We start from the raw sequence: 15648 nt of genomic DNA, 5'->3' as shown, positions 1-15648 counted from the left end.
CCCAATCAGACTCATAGAAGCTTTAAGAATTTTATTAATCTCATCGTGATGAATTTTTGAGATGTCAACTTGTCTAGGATATAGTTCCCAGTTCAGTGGCACACTTGTCTGGGTGTGCCGTGAGCAGATTTTGCAGATGTAATTGGAGTCACTAATCAGTTGATTCTAAGCAAAGGAGATTATCCTGGATAACTGGGTGGGCCTGGCTTGATGAGCTGGAAAGCTTTAAAGGCAGGGCTGAAGTTTCCCAAGAGAAAGAAGAAATTGTGCTTTGGCCTTTGTCCATGGTTCAAATGCCACACGTTGTTCTGCAACTTATTTTACTCAACGTAATATTTTGAAAATTTAGCCATATTAACATAGATAACTCTAGTTTAATTTTCTCCCTTTGATAATCTTCCACTATATGAACATACCAAAAATAATTTATCAATTTTCCTGTTTATGGACATTTATGTTTTTCAATATTATTGCCTTTACATAAAAAGCTGCAGTAAGCATTCTTATACACATCTCCATATGAACGTGCATAAGAGTTGCTGTAAAGTACATGTCTAGAGGGGGAAAGTTTCTTCAGCTTTACCAAATATTGCCAAGTCACTCTACAAAGTTGTTCAATAAGTTTGTAGATCCACCAGCAGTGTATAAGCAGTGCCCTTATTCCAGACCCTCAACATCACTTAGTATTTTCAGGGTTTATAATCTTGATCGAGTTGATGGATATGAACCAAAATCTCCTTTTAAATTTATTTTCTTTATTTCCAGTGGAGTTGAGCAGCTAATTTTTGTTAGACAGTTGGATGTCTTCCTCTGTGAATTACCTGCTCATTTCTATATACTTTTCTATTGAGAGTTTTGTGCTTTTCATACTGATTTTTAAAGTTCTTAATATAATCTAAATAATTAGTTGTCAGTTATAATCGTTGTCTATATTTGTTTCTGTCTCTGAGTTGTTTTTTTCCTACTCTGTTAAAAGTAACATTTTTATGCAGAAGTTTCTAATTTTAATGTACTCAACATGCTCACTTTCTTTCAGAGTTTGCTTCTTAATACCTACTCAGCCTTGTCCTCTGGTCTTCTACCAATTCTGTGATCCTTAGGTATCTTTTCAATAAATGTCCTTTGCTTAAAATTGGCCAAAGGCATTCTCTGTTGCCTTCAAACTAATACAACTCTAGAACCACACTATGACTTTATCTGAATAAGAATTAAATTTTAGGAAGAAAAATCTTTGCATAGTAACACAAAAAGCCTGCTTATTTCTTGAACAAATTTCTCATCGCTCTTAAAAATTCAAGATCGGATAGCAGATATAACACGTGGGTGAGGCTCACAGCATGTTTATGTTCCTGTATTATGTAAACTCACACACAATAAAAAAAGACAGCCATATGGTAGATGAGTACTGATGAGTACTGATAAATATTGATTACTGAATAGAGTGTGAAGTGGAGACATTTTCACATTACTTCTCATTAACATGGAGCTTTCTGCAGGTTTCTGTGAGTCCTTGCCTTTTGTGAAGCCGACTCTGAGTGAGGAAGATAAGTACGATTAAAAAAGAATAAGAATATAAAGCAAAAGTTCCAGAGTTATAATTCTCAAGTCACTTCTCAAAATTAGACAAACTAAAACTATTTGCAAAACGATGAGAATAACCACAAAAACATCAGAAGCTTATGAAGACCAGGCTGCTTCATCTACTAAGATTTGCCCTTAGTTATCCAGCCTTAAGGATAATGGTGTTCTTGGAATCGCTCAAGGGTAAAAGATGAAACCGAAATAGTTTTTTTCTTTCTTTCTGAGATGGCTAAAAAACATTAAGGAGACATAACCCACTAATTTAAAGTTCCATCTTACTGTAAAGTTCATCTGGCAAACTAGAGAAAAATTAGGCAAGGTTTTTAAATAGTTGTGCTCACAGTCTTGATATCTAAGTGATACTGAAGATTGTTGTCTTCTTTCCTGTCACAACAAAATCAGTGCTATGACAACTGATTCCTTGAAACTGATCGCTGTGATCTCAACTCCAAGACATGTATATAGCATCTATACACCTAATGATGAATATATTATTCATATGTGTGTGTGCACAAAAGCATATATTTAGCATGACCATAATTCAAGATTAAATATAATATAGAATATAGCAAGTATACAATTCCTTTTTGGCCCTTTCACTGAGTCCCTTTCCAGATTTGTTTCTTCTGATCCACATGCCAAAAAGTCCTGATAAACATGATCAAGAAGAAATTTTAGAAATCGAGGAGTGGAAGCCAACCACACCTTGGTTTAGGTTTACTTTGTCAAGAATTCCAGGGATTAAGGGTAAACACAAACTTTCTCATTGAAAATTCACCAGCCTTCCTCAGACTCCAATGCACTTTGCTATAACACCTCTCCTAAGTGGCTCCTAATCTAATTTGGATTAAACACCACTGGTGTGTTTATGCTTTAATTGGTTGTCCGAGTGGGTTTTGTTTGTGTATGTTTTGGGCTAATTAATCCATAAGGAAGAACCTTTCTCTTGTTGCTTTCATTTGGTTTTCATTTTCTTGGTAGAAGTACTTTTGCATGAAGAATGCTCACCTCACAGCAAATGTCACCTTACTCTCACAAATGGTAAGAATTTGTAGGAATACTCAAGAATAGATAAAACTTAACGGATAGTATCTAATATTATTCTTTTGTAGCCAGTGCATTTGCTGTGTATAAATAGCAGAAAAGAAAGAACAATATTGACAAAGATGAAAAATAGTCCTCTTGTTAATCACCCAAATCATTTTATCTGTAATTAATCTGTAGTCAAAACAGGCAGTTAAAGTAAAAAAGATTGTCCTAACAGGACTTCTTAGTTGGGCAAGAGTCGTTTAATTAAAATGAGGGATTTCTGAGCATATGTTGTCTCTAAGTGGTGGGAAATGATGTTAACACCATTAACTATTGGAGTTCAAAGCCAAACTGGAAAGAAATGGAGAAACTGGCAAATGTGACATCCTTGGTTGCACTCACTCTCATTGGAAATGTTCTATCTTTCCACAATATTATACTACAGCAAATTTCGAATCTCCACTGGGGAAAGTAAAGCTATTAAAAAAATTTTTAAAACAATTTAATATCAGGTTTTGGTGCCCATATTTTAGGGTCTTCAAAAGTAATACACAGATTGTTGGTCTAGATATATTAAACAGATTTTTCATTTTTACTTTACAGTCCACATTTGAGAATAGTTTTACAACCTCCCAGTGGTACTTCAGGGCTGAGCACTTGGCAAAGTAGATACTGCTGCCTCATTATAGCAAACAGACTGACATATGTGTAAGTCATTTCTAACAGAGTTAGGGGCACATATATTTAGGAAGAGAAGGATCTGTTCATTATTTGCTTCCTCAGGGTGGAGCATATCAGGCTCTGCAATCAAATAAAACTGTACTGGGACAGCATAAAGTGAAATATTTTTACAATAACTAGGAGAGTAAACATTTGCTTCTTTTTAAAGAAAAGAAACCACCCATCTTCACTGGCAATGTGGAGCTGTGATAGTGACATGCACTATTTGTGCTCTTACTCTCAGCAAGTCTTTCTGCCCATCCTTATGAGCAGGGTAGGCAGTGATGACTGAATCTCTTTGTGATGGCATAATTGCATGCCCCAGGAAGCTCACATAATCCAAATACTGCTTTGGAATAACTCCAGAACAAATTGGACTTTTGAGAGAAATCTGTCAAAAGAGAAGTGCCGCTTCCCACAACTCCGAAATCTACGACCCTTTAATTTTGCCAAAAAACATACGCCTTGGCCAGAATGCTGTTGTTGGAGAGTGAGTAGCCAGTTCCTTACATTGCCCTCATGGGAAGGGAACTCCTGTTTCACTCTTGCGAGGAAGCAAAGGAGGGCCACTCTCCTCGCCAGCGCCATGCTTGTCCAACTGGTAAATTTAGGTAAAGATTCCTGCTTTTGTGAGTCTTAGGGTGTTGCATCTTGCTCTCTATCATATTGTCAACTTAGATGTCTGAAGGCCAGGGCTTATCTGTGCTTGCAATACCCCATTCACTGTTGATGGAAGTGTAAACTAATTCAAACTTGTTGGAGAATTAAAAATATGCATCTCAGTATTCATGAAGACATTATTTGTAGTGACAAAATTTATATATAACCCCAATATATATCTGTAGAAAATTGGTTGAGTAAACTAAGGTATTTTCATATGTTGGAATTCTCTGCAGCCATGAAAAAGAAAGACAAAGGTCTCTACAAGCTGATTAGAGTTATTACCAGAATATATCATTAAGTGAAAAGGTGAAAACAAGTGTGTATAGCAAATGACTTTGGTCCCCAAAAAACAGAAAAAGGAAGGAAAAGAAAAGCCATAAACTAAAGAAAATGATACTAGGGGTAGACGGGAGTAGAGCAGAGAGGATAGAAATGGTAAGAAGTATACCATCTTTTTATATAGTTTAAATTTTGAACCATAGAAATTTTTATCACATTTTACATATTCAGAAATAAAATTAAATCAAAAATGTAAAAAAATAAACCCTAAATTATATATACAGAGAAATAAATGAACCTAACTCCATAGCAAATTGATAACATTGACTATGAATAGAAAATAATTAACTAACAAGAGAACTTTTGAATACAATACTTAATGTACCATCCTAAGGAAAGAAATAAATCAAAGGGGTCTTAAACTTGTCTTAGTAAGTTTGTTATTAGTGGAAATATTAGTGTAATTCTAAAACTATTGTTTATGTGTATAGGTATATAAAGTAGAATAAAGCTAATATGCAAATCTAATAATGTCATTAGAGTCAAATATTTTCACTGTAAGTAAGAGGAGAGTCAAATATAAAACTTTAAAAACAATGGTAAGGAAACACTATAACATTACATTTGACTTGGAAATAACTATATGAATTCATGATATTTTGCAAAATATATATTTCCAAAAGCTCTATCCATCGAAAGGGCCTAAATGAAATGCCACTTCAGTAACAATGATCACATCATGCCCAGAAATTATTTTCTAAATATCATTCTTCACTGAAAGGTCCAAGTCTCTTTGGAAAAATAGCTGATTCCAGGTGTGGTCTAGAAAAAGTAGAAGGAGAGCCTGGGAGAGCTTGTAGTTCCAGAAAGCAAGGGATTGCTCAATGATTAATGAAGTCATGCTAAAAGGACACAGGATCCAGCTTGCAAGAGCTGCCAGAAGCCAAAAAAGCATAACAAATGTAAGGGGCATAACAAATATAACAATAGAAATAATTTGTATGTCCATAGTGATACTTTTTCAAAAAGAGAGAAAAGAGGAAGAAGGATGCTAGTTAAATAAATTTAGGAAGACAGGCAGAATTAGAATATTACCATTTCTCAATGTAATATCTGGTTTTGGCAATGATCATCAACGGATGCTAAACCCCTGGGTAACAGAATATTGGGAAATGGGTTATCATAGCAAACTATCACATCATAGATTGATTATTAATTACCAAGGGAAAAAATATATGTTTGCAATTGAAAGGTCTGAGAGTCATCATTTTAACCCAAGTGAGCACAAATGTAAGGTAACAAATAGTGGAATAACCTAACATTTATGTACCTCCCATTATAGGACATTAAGAAGTATACATCACATATGTAGCGTTATTATAAGAAATGTTTATCCAGTATTTAATCATGAGGAAACTATCAGACAATGCCAGAATACACGCATTCTACGAGCCCACTGGCCTGGGCTCTTTAAATATTCAAAGTCATTTAAAAAAACAGACAAAATAGACATAAAAATTAAATTCAGTTGTGAAGTTTAGTTGGCTCTTGGATGGAAAAGAAATAGCTTTTAAAAATAATTCGGAAAAAACATGGGATGTTTGAATATGAACTCTCCGCAGTCTTTGATCCAGCAATTCCACTTTGAGAAATTTATCCTAGAGACCTAGTCACGTGAATAGACAAAGATATATCAAGTCGTTTGTAATAGCAAAAAAAAAAGGAAGAACCGCAGAGTCTATCAAAATGGGTTATTCAATCTAGGCATTATACCGTAATCACTGAAAAACAAAACAAATTTATTTGTACTAAAATGGCAAACTGTCCAAGATAAATATATTGTCAAGCAGGGATAAAAGCAAGCTCTAGGGGAGTGTTTTGTTTTGATACTATTTTTGTTTTAAACAGTCTTCACAAATATTGAAAAAGTTAAATGGCTATTTATATTATAAACAGTAATATTTCTACATGGGAGGATTTGAGGGTGATTTCACTCACTGTAAAATATAATATATACAGAATTCAATCTTTTTACAAAGCGTGTATTACTTTATAATAACTTCAACTTAAATTCCCCCTTCCTCTACTACTTTTGCTAAGAAAATATGTGTAATACAAATGCAAAACCTAAAACTATAAAATTTCTGGAAGAAAGCATAGGAGAAAATCTCTGTAACTTTAGCTAAGGTAAATATTTCTTCAAGATAACATCAAAAGCATGATCCATTAAAGAAAAATTGATAAACTTCATCAAAATTAAGAAATCTGTTGTACACAAGACACTGTTAATAAAATGAAAAAGGAGATCACACACTGGGAGAAAATATTTGAAATCACATATCTGACAAAGGACTTGTATCCCAAATATATTAACAAAAAACTCTCAAAATTTAATGATAAGAAAACAAACAGCCATAAAAAATGGACAAAATTTGAACAGATGTTTCAGTAAATAAGCCCATGATAATATGTTCAACATCACCAATCACTAAGAAAATGTAAATTAAACCCATAATTAGATACCATTACACATCTATTAGAATGGCTTTAAAAAAATACTACAATATCTGGGGCCAGCCTGGTGGCCTGGTGCACACGCTCCGCTTTGGCTGCCTGGGGTTCGCAGGCTCAGATCCCAGGCGCACACCGACTCACTGCTTGTCAAGCCATGCTGTAGTGGCGTCCTATATAAAGTAGAGGAAGATGGGCATGGATGTTAGCCCAGGGCCAATCTTCCTCCGCAAAAAAGAGGAGGATTGGCAACAGATGTTAGGTCACGGCTGATCTTCCTCACAAAAAAACAAAAACAAACAAAAAAAAAACCCTACAATATCAAGTGTTGTTGAGGATGGTAAGCAACTGAGACTCTCACGTGATACAATCCCTTTGGAAAAAATTTGTCAATTTCCTATAAAGTAAATCTATACTTACCCTGTGACCCAGAAACTCTACTCCCAGGTATTTGCCCAAGTATAATAAAAATATAAAACTCCATTCATGAACACTTAGAATAGCCAAAAACAGAGGAAAACCTCAAATGTTCCTCAACTAGAGAGTGGATAAACTGTGGTTCATCCGTATAATGTCATACTGCTCAGCAGTAAAAAAGAATGAACAACTGATCCACACAACAACACAGGTGAATCTAAAATGCATTCTGGTAAGTGAAAGAAGGCAGATTCAAAAGGGTGCGTATTGTATGATTCCATTTGTTTGACATTCTTGCGGGGGTACAACTCTAAGATCAGCTCCTGAGAGGGGGTGCAGATGTTAGGATGAGCAGTATAATGAAGAGCATGGGGAGTTTTTTTGAATGAAAGAAGTACTATATTTTAAATCTCTTTTTTTTGTGGTGATTACACAACTTTCTGTATTTGTCAAATGTCGCAAAGCTCTTCACCAAATAAGAGTAAATTTTACTGAACATAAATTGAGTGAAAATAAGCACACAATATACCAAAATTTGTTAGTTCTAGCTAAAGTGTTGCTTAGAGGGAATTTTATAGTATTAATGCTCGTATTTAAAAAAAATAATTTTCTCTAATCAATGATCTATGCTCCCACCTAAAGAAATTAGAAAAGATACGCAAATTTAATATAAAGGAAGAAAAAAATAAAAGTAAGCACAAAAGTCAGTGAAATAGGAAAAAGAAAAGTGACATAGAAAATGAGCTAAGACCATCTTTCTTTCATATCAGGCAGAAAGAAAGCTACCAGAGTTTACTAAGGTCATGTCAAAAGGACTTAGGAGACAACTTAAAGAAGTTCTGACAAAATAATTGAGATAGTCTAAGCTCCAATAAGGACATTAATTGGAGCAGATTGAAGCAGAAAACATTTAACTCTATGAGTTTGCAACCAAGTTTAAAGAAAAGCTCATTAACTTTGGAAAATGATAGGGATCCAATTATCTTGAAAGAATGAAACATATATCTTAGCATTTTTATAATAACTACACTACTTTATAACAAATAGTAGATGAAGGGAAACATCTTTTTATAAAAGCATTTCAACTAATAAATGAAGCCAAAGTAATAGAATTAAAATGTCATCATTTCCAATCCCCAATGAATTAATTGACCCAGGAATCAGACACCAATGGTTAAAAGAGAAGTAACTTCCTGATAATAAAACACATCACCATCTATAAATTTAACTTACTAAAAAAAAAATTAAAAGAAAAAGAGTCCAATCAAGTCTTCAGATTTTACTACCAAGTTACAGGGAATACAGAGGATGTGTGAAATATGCCATGGGTATCAAATCAGCAACACTCAGACTATGGGAAACTCTACAACTGAAACCATCTGATTTTCCAAAATAATAGATTTTAAGAGAGGAAAAAAACACACGATGAAGGAAAACTGAGACCTAACACATATGTGTGGAGGAAAAGTAAAAAAAGTAAAATATAATGTTTTAGGAATGCATACTTGGATGATAAAACCATTTTTAAAGAAGCAAGAAAGTGATTCCCATAAAAGTCAGGAGAGTGGTTTCCCTTAACGCAGAGAGTGGAAGTAGCCATTAGGAAGAGACACAGTGAGGGTCTGTGGGTGGGGTTCTTGACCGGGGTAGTTCCCAGCGTTTTTGTTTTACAAAAATTTGTTAAATTATAAATTTGCTTAATGCACTTTTCTGTATCTGTGTTATAAAAAACCTTTTTTTTCCAAAAAACACTTTAGATGTGAAAAAGATGCCCAAGCTCTTCTCCCAGAGTGCTTAAACAGTGCTGTGTTAAAACTCTAGAAAAAAACATAATAAATCCAGTGGATTGGCGTAAGGGATCCATGAATCCCTCAAAATTGTTTCCAAATCTACATGTGCCCCCAAGACTGAGAACCAGGAATCAAGGAGAGTAATTTCCCCCTACTTATGTTTTTATTGTTTCTAACTTCTTAAACTTTGCTAACACAAGAAACCACCAGCATCAGAGAAAAGCTGTTGAGGAAAAGAGTTATTTCTACGAGGAGAGGAGAGTCAGGGCATGGGGACTGGAGGGGGCAGAAAAACATTAAAAACACAATGATGAAAAAAGATAACTGCTGGGGCCAGCCTAGTGGTTAAGTTCACACGCTCTGCTCTGGCAGCCTTGGGGTTAGCGGATTCAGATCCCAGGTGTGGACCTACACACTGCTCATCAAGCCATGCTGTGGCAGCGTCCCACATACAAAGTGGAGGAAATTGGCACAGGTATTAGCTCAGGGACAATCTTTCTCAAGCAAAAAGAGGAAGATTGGCAACAGATGTTAGCTCAGGGCCAATCTTCCTCATCAAAAAAAAAAAAAAGATAACTGCTAATACAAAATTTAAAAGAAAAACTAAAATACGATAAAATTAAGGTTGTTTACTACTTCCTTTCTCAACATTCTCTTACACTTGTTCATTTTGCTTCTGGTCTATGCAGGTTTGATAGACTGGCTCTTTCCGATTGTTAACTACTTCTGGGATAGTCCGTCTATTTTTACATCCTTTCCCTTGGTTCTCTTTACCAAGGGAATTTTTCCTTTCATTTACTATACCAAGCCCCTCACTGGAGACTGTTCTCTTCCCATCCAGCTTCTCTCTCTCTTCCATCAGCTTTTACCTTTATCTATGAAACAAAGGTCTGGATTAGGACCGTGCTTGTTGGAATCACCTGAGCTGCTAGTTAGAAATGCCGATTCCTAAGGCCAAAGTCCTCTATTGCCAATCACTAGGGCAAGGACCCTTTGGAATCTACCATTTGAAAGAGCCCCTTGCCCGTGACACTTAGGCACTAAAACGCCATTGCTTAAGTGTCAGCATGAAGACTCTCCTCTTTTTCCTTAGAGGGAAATTTTTTTTTAATTCTTCTCAGTCTTTTTCTTTTTAGCAAATATAACCAAATATAACCAATGCACGTTAACTAATTTCAACTGCCTGTCTTACAGTTCTTAATACAAAAATGATGTACAGCTCTTAAAATTTAGCCCACTGCATTATAGAATACCTATTTCATAAGAACTTCGTGTATATTACAGAATTTACAAATACTCTCTTGTCTCTGAAGCACTGGTGCTATTGCATCTATTTAACGGACTGAGAAGAAAACAAAGAAAGCTAAACACGAGGTAACAAAATGTAGAACCAGAGGCTTTCACAGGGCTCTTATTTTCTTTTATTACATTTGTTGACTTTATATGAGCAAATTTTTTTAAAAGCTATCATTTTTACCATGAAACAAGAATGAAAATAAACCAATAGCACAATATTGAACATTATATCAACATCTTTATTTTCTAATTCTATAATGTCAGGCAAAAGTTCCAGACAGTCCACATGATTAATTTTTTTTTGGCCTAGAATAAATTCTAGGTTTTGAAAGACAATAAATTATGAAAATTAAATTATGCCTAGAGACAGTTTTATCCACAATGTCACAAACTCCAGAAATTAGGTGCACAGGAAGTAACAATGGAACCATCACACAGTTTACTGGATGTGAAATCATTCAAAAGTATCTTGGAGGGCCGGCCTGGTGGCACAAGCGGTTAAGTGCATGCGCTCTGCTGCGGCAGCCTGGGGTTCGCCGGTTCGGATCCCAGGCGTGCACCGATGCACTGCTTGGCAAGCCATGCTGTGGCGGCATCCCATATAAAGTGGAGGAAGATGGGCACGGATGTTAGCCCAGGGCCAGTCTTCCTCAGCAAAAAGAGGAGGATTGGCAGATGTTAGCACAGGGCTGGTCTCCTCATCAAAAAGAAAAGAAAGTATCTTGGTTTTTAGAAATGCAATTATTGCCATAAGAAGCTTGAAAACTAACTTGGAATTTATTTTTGTTTTTTTCTATTACTGTCATGGAAGGGAGGGGTGACGAGGAGTGGAAGGGCATGAGAGGAGGTTCTTGAAAATAATTCTCAAATTTCACTTCCCAAATTAATGTCTTCCCGTTGTCTGCCTCCTGTTGAAGTAGTTTTTAACTCTGAAGCTAGAGGACCACAAGGAATGACTTTTTACCAAGTGCGTGTCAAAAGAAAGCAACATCCCATGGTGATGTTTTGTTTTTCTCTCAAAGTCTAAATGCTGGTGGATTCTGGAATAAGCAACTTGTCACATACATTAGCCATGAGCAGCAGATGGGTCTTCAGGTGAGAATGGAGCCTGCGGTAGTATTACTTTTTAAGATGGTTGTCAATTTGTGTTAAAGTAGTTTTGGGATTTGAAAGACTAACACTGTTTTGGCATAACTGCAAGCAGAAATAAGTTTGTTGCCTTTCTATGTATTAATGAAAGCTGCTTTGGGTGGTACAAATTTTCATTTTATCAGGCCAGATTACAACTTGAATTATATCTTTTTTACAGTAACTATCATATAGTTATGAAAAGTACTTTGTAAATATTATGAATGCCTTTACCTCATGCTGGTCTGTGGGTGTTGCTCTGAATAAACAGAAATGGATTCACTGGAATGCTACACTATTAGGAATTATCAACATTGAGAAATGACCTCTTCAATTTTGATTTGGAGGTTTCTACTAAGACTTTACCTTATTTTTTATTATAATGTGCTTTCATTGTATACAGCATTCTAAATTATTTATTAATTGAAGTTGAGCCTAACCACAGCATCATTAATAATTAATTCTTCTTTTGGATCTGTGTGCGTTCATGTGATTAAATGTCTGCGCTTTTGCTTATGTAACCCACAATCTGCTATTTTGCATTGATTAGAAGGAATGTGCAAAGACCAAGCACCCATTACAGAATTCCCAAAGGATGTTCTCCGTAAGCTTTCGTGAGTGTATCTAACCTCTGATGCACCCTTATGTGGAAGGGAAAAACAAACTCTTCTGCCCACATTTTGCTGCATTTGAAACACAGTATTCATAGTTCAGTAGAGCTCTCTCTCTGTCTGCCTCTTCACTGTTATTCTTATGACACTTATTTTTCCCCCAGGAGCAGAGAGATGGGTGAATAGGAGGGATAAGCTACATAAAGTGTTCTCATAAATATGAAGGGAAAATAAAACAACATTTTTTAAAAAAGATCTGCTTTGTATAGAATTTTTAGCTGTACCCAACATAAATTGATAAGCTAGATTATGCTTTAGGAACAAACTACTCCCAAGGCTTGGGCACTTAACATAAGAAAGGTTTATTTTTCGCTCAGGCCTCATTCCTCATGCGGGTTGGCAAGAGGCTCTGTTCCACACTGCCTCTCAGAGATGGATCCGACAGAGAGTTTTCCTCTTGTAACTGTACTATTTGGAACAAGAGGCATGCTCAGTCTCCATACCAAGGAAAGAGAGGCTGCAGATCATGTGCAGGCTTCCCATTACCTCAACCTTGAAGTGATGCTTTGCTTTCACTCCGAGTTCTTTGGCCATCACAGTCACATGGGTAGAAATAGAGTGGAAAGTGGAATATTTGGTGAGAGTTACTGTCTATGCCCTGGTTTACCCTTCTAGTCACCAAATAGCATTTGTTCTCTTCTTCCAACAGATGGGCCACTTTTAACAACCTCCCGAGGGAGATTCCAGCCAGTTGCGGACTCAGCTTCAAGTCCAAGGTCTCTGGCTGATGTGGTAGCCCATATATGGCTCCTCTAGGTCCAGAGACTTATGGAGTAAAAAGACTTGCTATTGCCCTCTCTAATGAAAAGCAATAGTAGAAAACTTCCATCTGGAGAGAAAAATAGGAAAAGCACAGTAATGACTCCTTAGTACCAATTCCAAAATCCCACTGACCACATATTGTTGAGGGCTCTCTCAGCTGGGGTGGGAAAGGATCCTCAATTATTTTGTCTTGACTCTCCTTGTCACATCTGAATTGGGCACTGGGGAGGATAATTTTCATTGTGGATGTGCAGCTTTCTGAGCCCAATTCCTGCCCATAGAACATTAGTAACCTGTAATCATCTTCATTACTTTTCACCAATATTCTCTGCCCCCGCCACGCAAGGGGATCATATGGCCCACTCTGTTAATCTCTGAGTTTACCATTGTTTTAGCCAAAATCAGTGAGAAGCAGCATGCGTGACATCTAGGTTGGGACCTGCTCCTGTGCTCTCTTTGCCCTCTACTGCTTTGATTTGCAATGTACCAGACAGTGGTTGTTTCAGATGGGACCCAGAGTAAAGAGAGCAGGGAGCAGAGCCACAGCCAGCTGTGGTGGTCGTGTGGTGCAAAGGAGAGAGAAACTTTGCCTCTTGTAAGCCACAATCATTTTGCAGTTGTTTGCAGTTTGCTACAGCCTAACTTAACCTATCCTAAAACTGATATAAGCCCTAGGGTCATTTTAAGGCCCCATCTATTTTAGCCCAGTGGTTTCTTTGGCAAATTAATTGTTTCAAAAACTTAATAGAGTTTCTTATCTAGTCCACTCTGCTTAGCCCAGTGTGCCAGTAAACGCATCTGTGTTCTCTTTGAGACATAATTCTCATACATGAAATGTTTATTTGCTTTCTCACCCCTATAACTCTCATTTTCTCTAAACTTAATGGTGGTCTCTTGAGTCCCTTGGACTTCAGTGAAAAAGCAAAAGTTTTTTTTCTGAGTTCTGATCCTTAGTTTAATTTTGCCCTTAAGCATTTTAATTAGCTGAAAGGTTATACCAAGTAGGTTTCTCAAAAAGGCTTTCTCAAGCTGATTACTGCTGGGTGTCAAAGCAATTGACTCTTTTAACAGTGAGAGGCCCAAACGTCCTCATTCCCTTTCATTAAGCTGCATATTGACAATTTCTTTGCTGAAATCATCTCTTTCTTGTAATACTTTATGAAATTTACAACCAAAAAGCAACCAGCACACACTGTTGATGCCAGATCTTCTGACCTCTTCCCAGAGAGCCATATCAGGTATTCTGTGAGATCAGCTTCCCAACTCATCACAGGTTCCAGTTTTAAAGAATATTTCACCTCTGCAAAACCAGATTGCTACTGTTAAGTCTGAGACAGTTCTAAAAAAAAAAAGCTTATTTAAAAAATTGATTGCTACCTTCCTAGCTCAATAGCATTTCCTCAGTGGCCACCAAACTAAAGGCCATGTGCTTGGGGACTTTGGCTTGTTTGTTATTACAGCACATTTCTCCTGGTACCCGTGTCTGTATTAGTCAGGTCAGGCTAGGTGATCCTGGTGTACCCAATACCTCCAAATCTCTGTGGCTTCACACACCAAAGAGTGTCTCCCAGTCACAGCACATGTCCCCTGCAGATGGGCGAGGGCTCTTCTCTAGACGGGGGGCCACTCGCTGGGATTTGCACATATTGGAATGGCAGTGACCGTTTACAAAGCCTCAGCCTGGAAGTGACACAGAGCATTCCTCCCACAATTTTTGGCCAGAACTGGTCTCCATGACCCCACCTAATTGTAAAGGAGCTGAAAACATGTAGAGGAGCAAATGGAATCTTGGTTATTACTATCTCTACAAAAATAATGTAATACACCAATCAAATTAAAAGGAAGCAAGTGACTGTAAATATGAACACAATGACAGGAAAGAGGAAAAGAACCTTATTGTAATAAAACCAGGCACAGGAATTATGGAATAAGTAATCAGATTTCTGACATTCCTGTTTGCATGACAGCAAAATAACACGATCATTTCTGAAGTATCCAGAAGATTACTGTCTAATTTGCATGTTTTATCTCTTCCTTGCTCATCCTTACCCTCCCGGTAGTCACCACTTAATACAAGGTATGAAACTCAAACTAGGCCATTTTATGTCTTACAGTTGCTCTGGCAAAGGATACTAACAAGTATCACTAGCATGTATTATTTGTACAACTTGCAATCTTTATCAGTTGTGTGGCTACATAATTTATTGCCCAAACCAGAATATTTTGAGAGTTAAAAGGAATGATATTAGGTACATGAAGACAACTCACTGTTTTATTTTTCTAACTTTAAAGTTGTGTAAAGACAAGTTGAGGGAGGTTAAGGAACTTACTGAGGTCCCAACATGAAGAAGAAGCGTGTTTAAACCCAGGCTGCCTGACACCCCCCTCTGAGCTCCTCCCCACGGAGCTGTCTGCAAGACCTCCTCTCTTCCCACTAGAGGGTCTTTAATAATAAATTTTCTAAACTGAGACAAACATATAAGGAAATTCAGAGAATGTAAGAAAGCTTTGGGTCATATTTAGTTGATGACTTCATGTTAATCAGGAAAGAGCAAGAGTACAAGTGGGAAATATTGAAGAATAAAAAGAGCCTAGTTGGGCCACAATCTTTGCTTAAGGATGAAAGAAGGTTAAATAGGGTGAGAGGTCAGGCCAAGATTTTTAGAGATTCCAGAAGATTGGCTCAGTTCTTCGTTTTAAAGAATAATGTATACTAAAAGAATCCAGAAAAAAAATAAAAGGGGTAATATCCAATTTAGCATAAATGGCTAGTATATACTCTAATATACAACACAAACATT

Source organism: Diceros bicornis, chromosome 16 (assembly GCF_020826845.1).
Source record: "Diceros bicornis minor isolate mBicDic1 chromosome 16, mDicBic1.mat.cur, whole genome shotgun sequence".
NCBI lineage: Eukaryota > Metazoa > Chordata > Mammalia > Perissodactyla > Rhinocerotidae > Diceros > Diceros bicornis.
Note: the sequence above shows the minus strand (reverse complement) of the source record.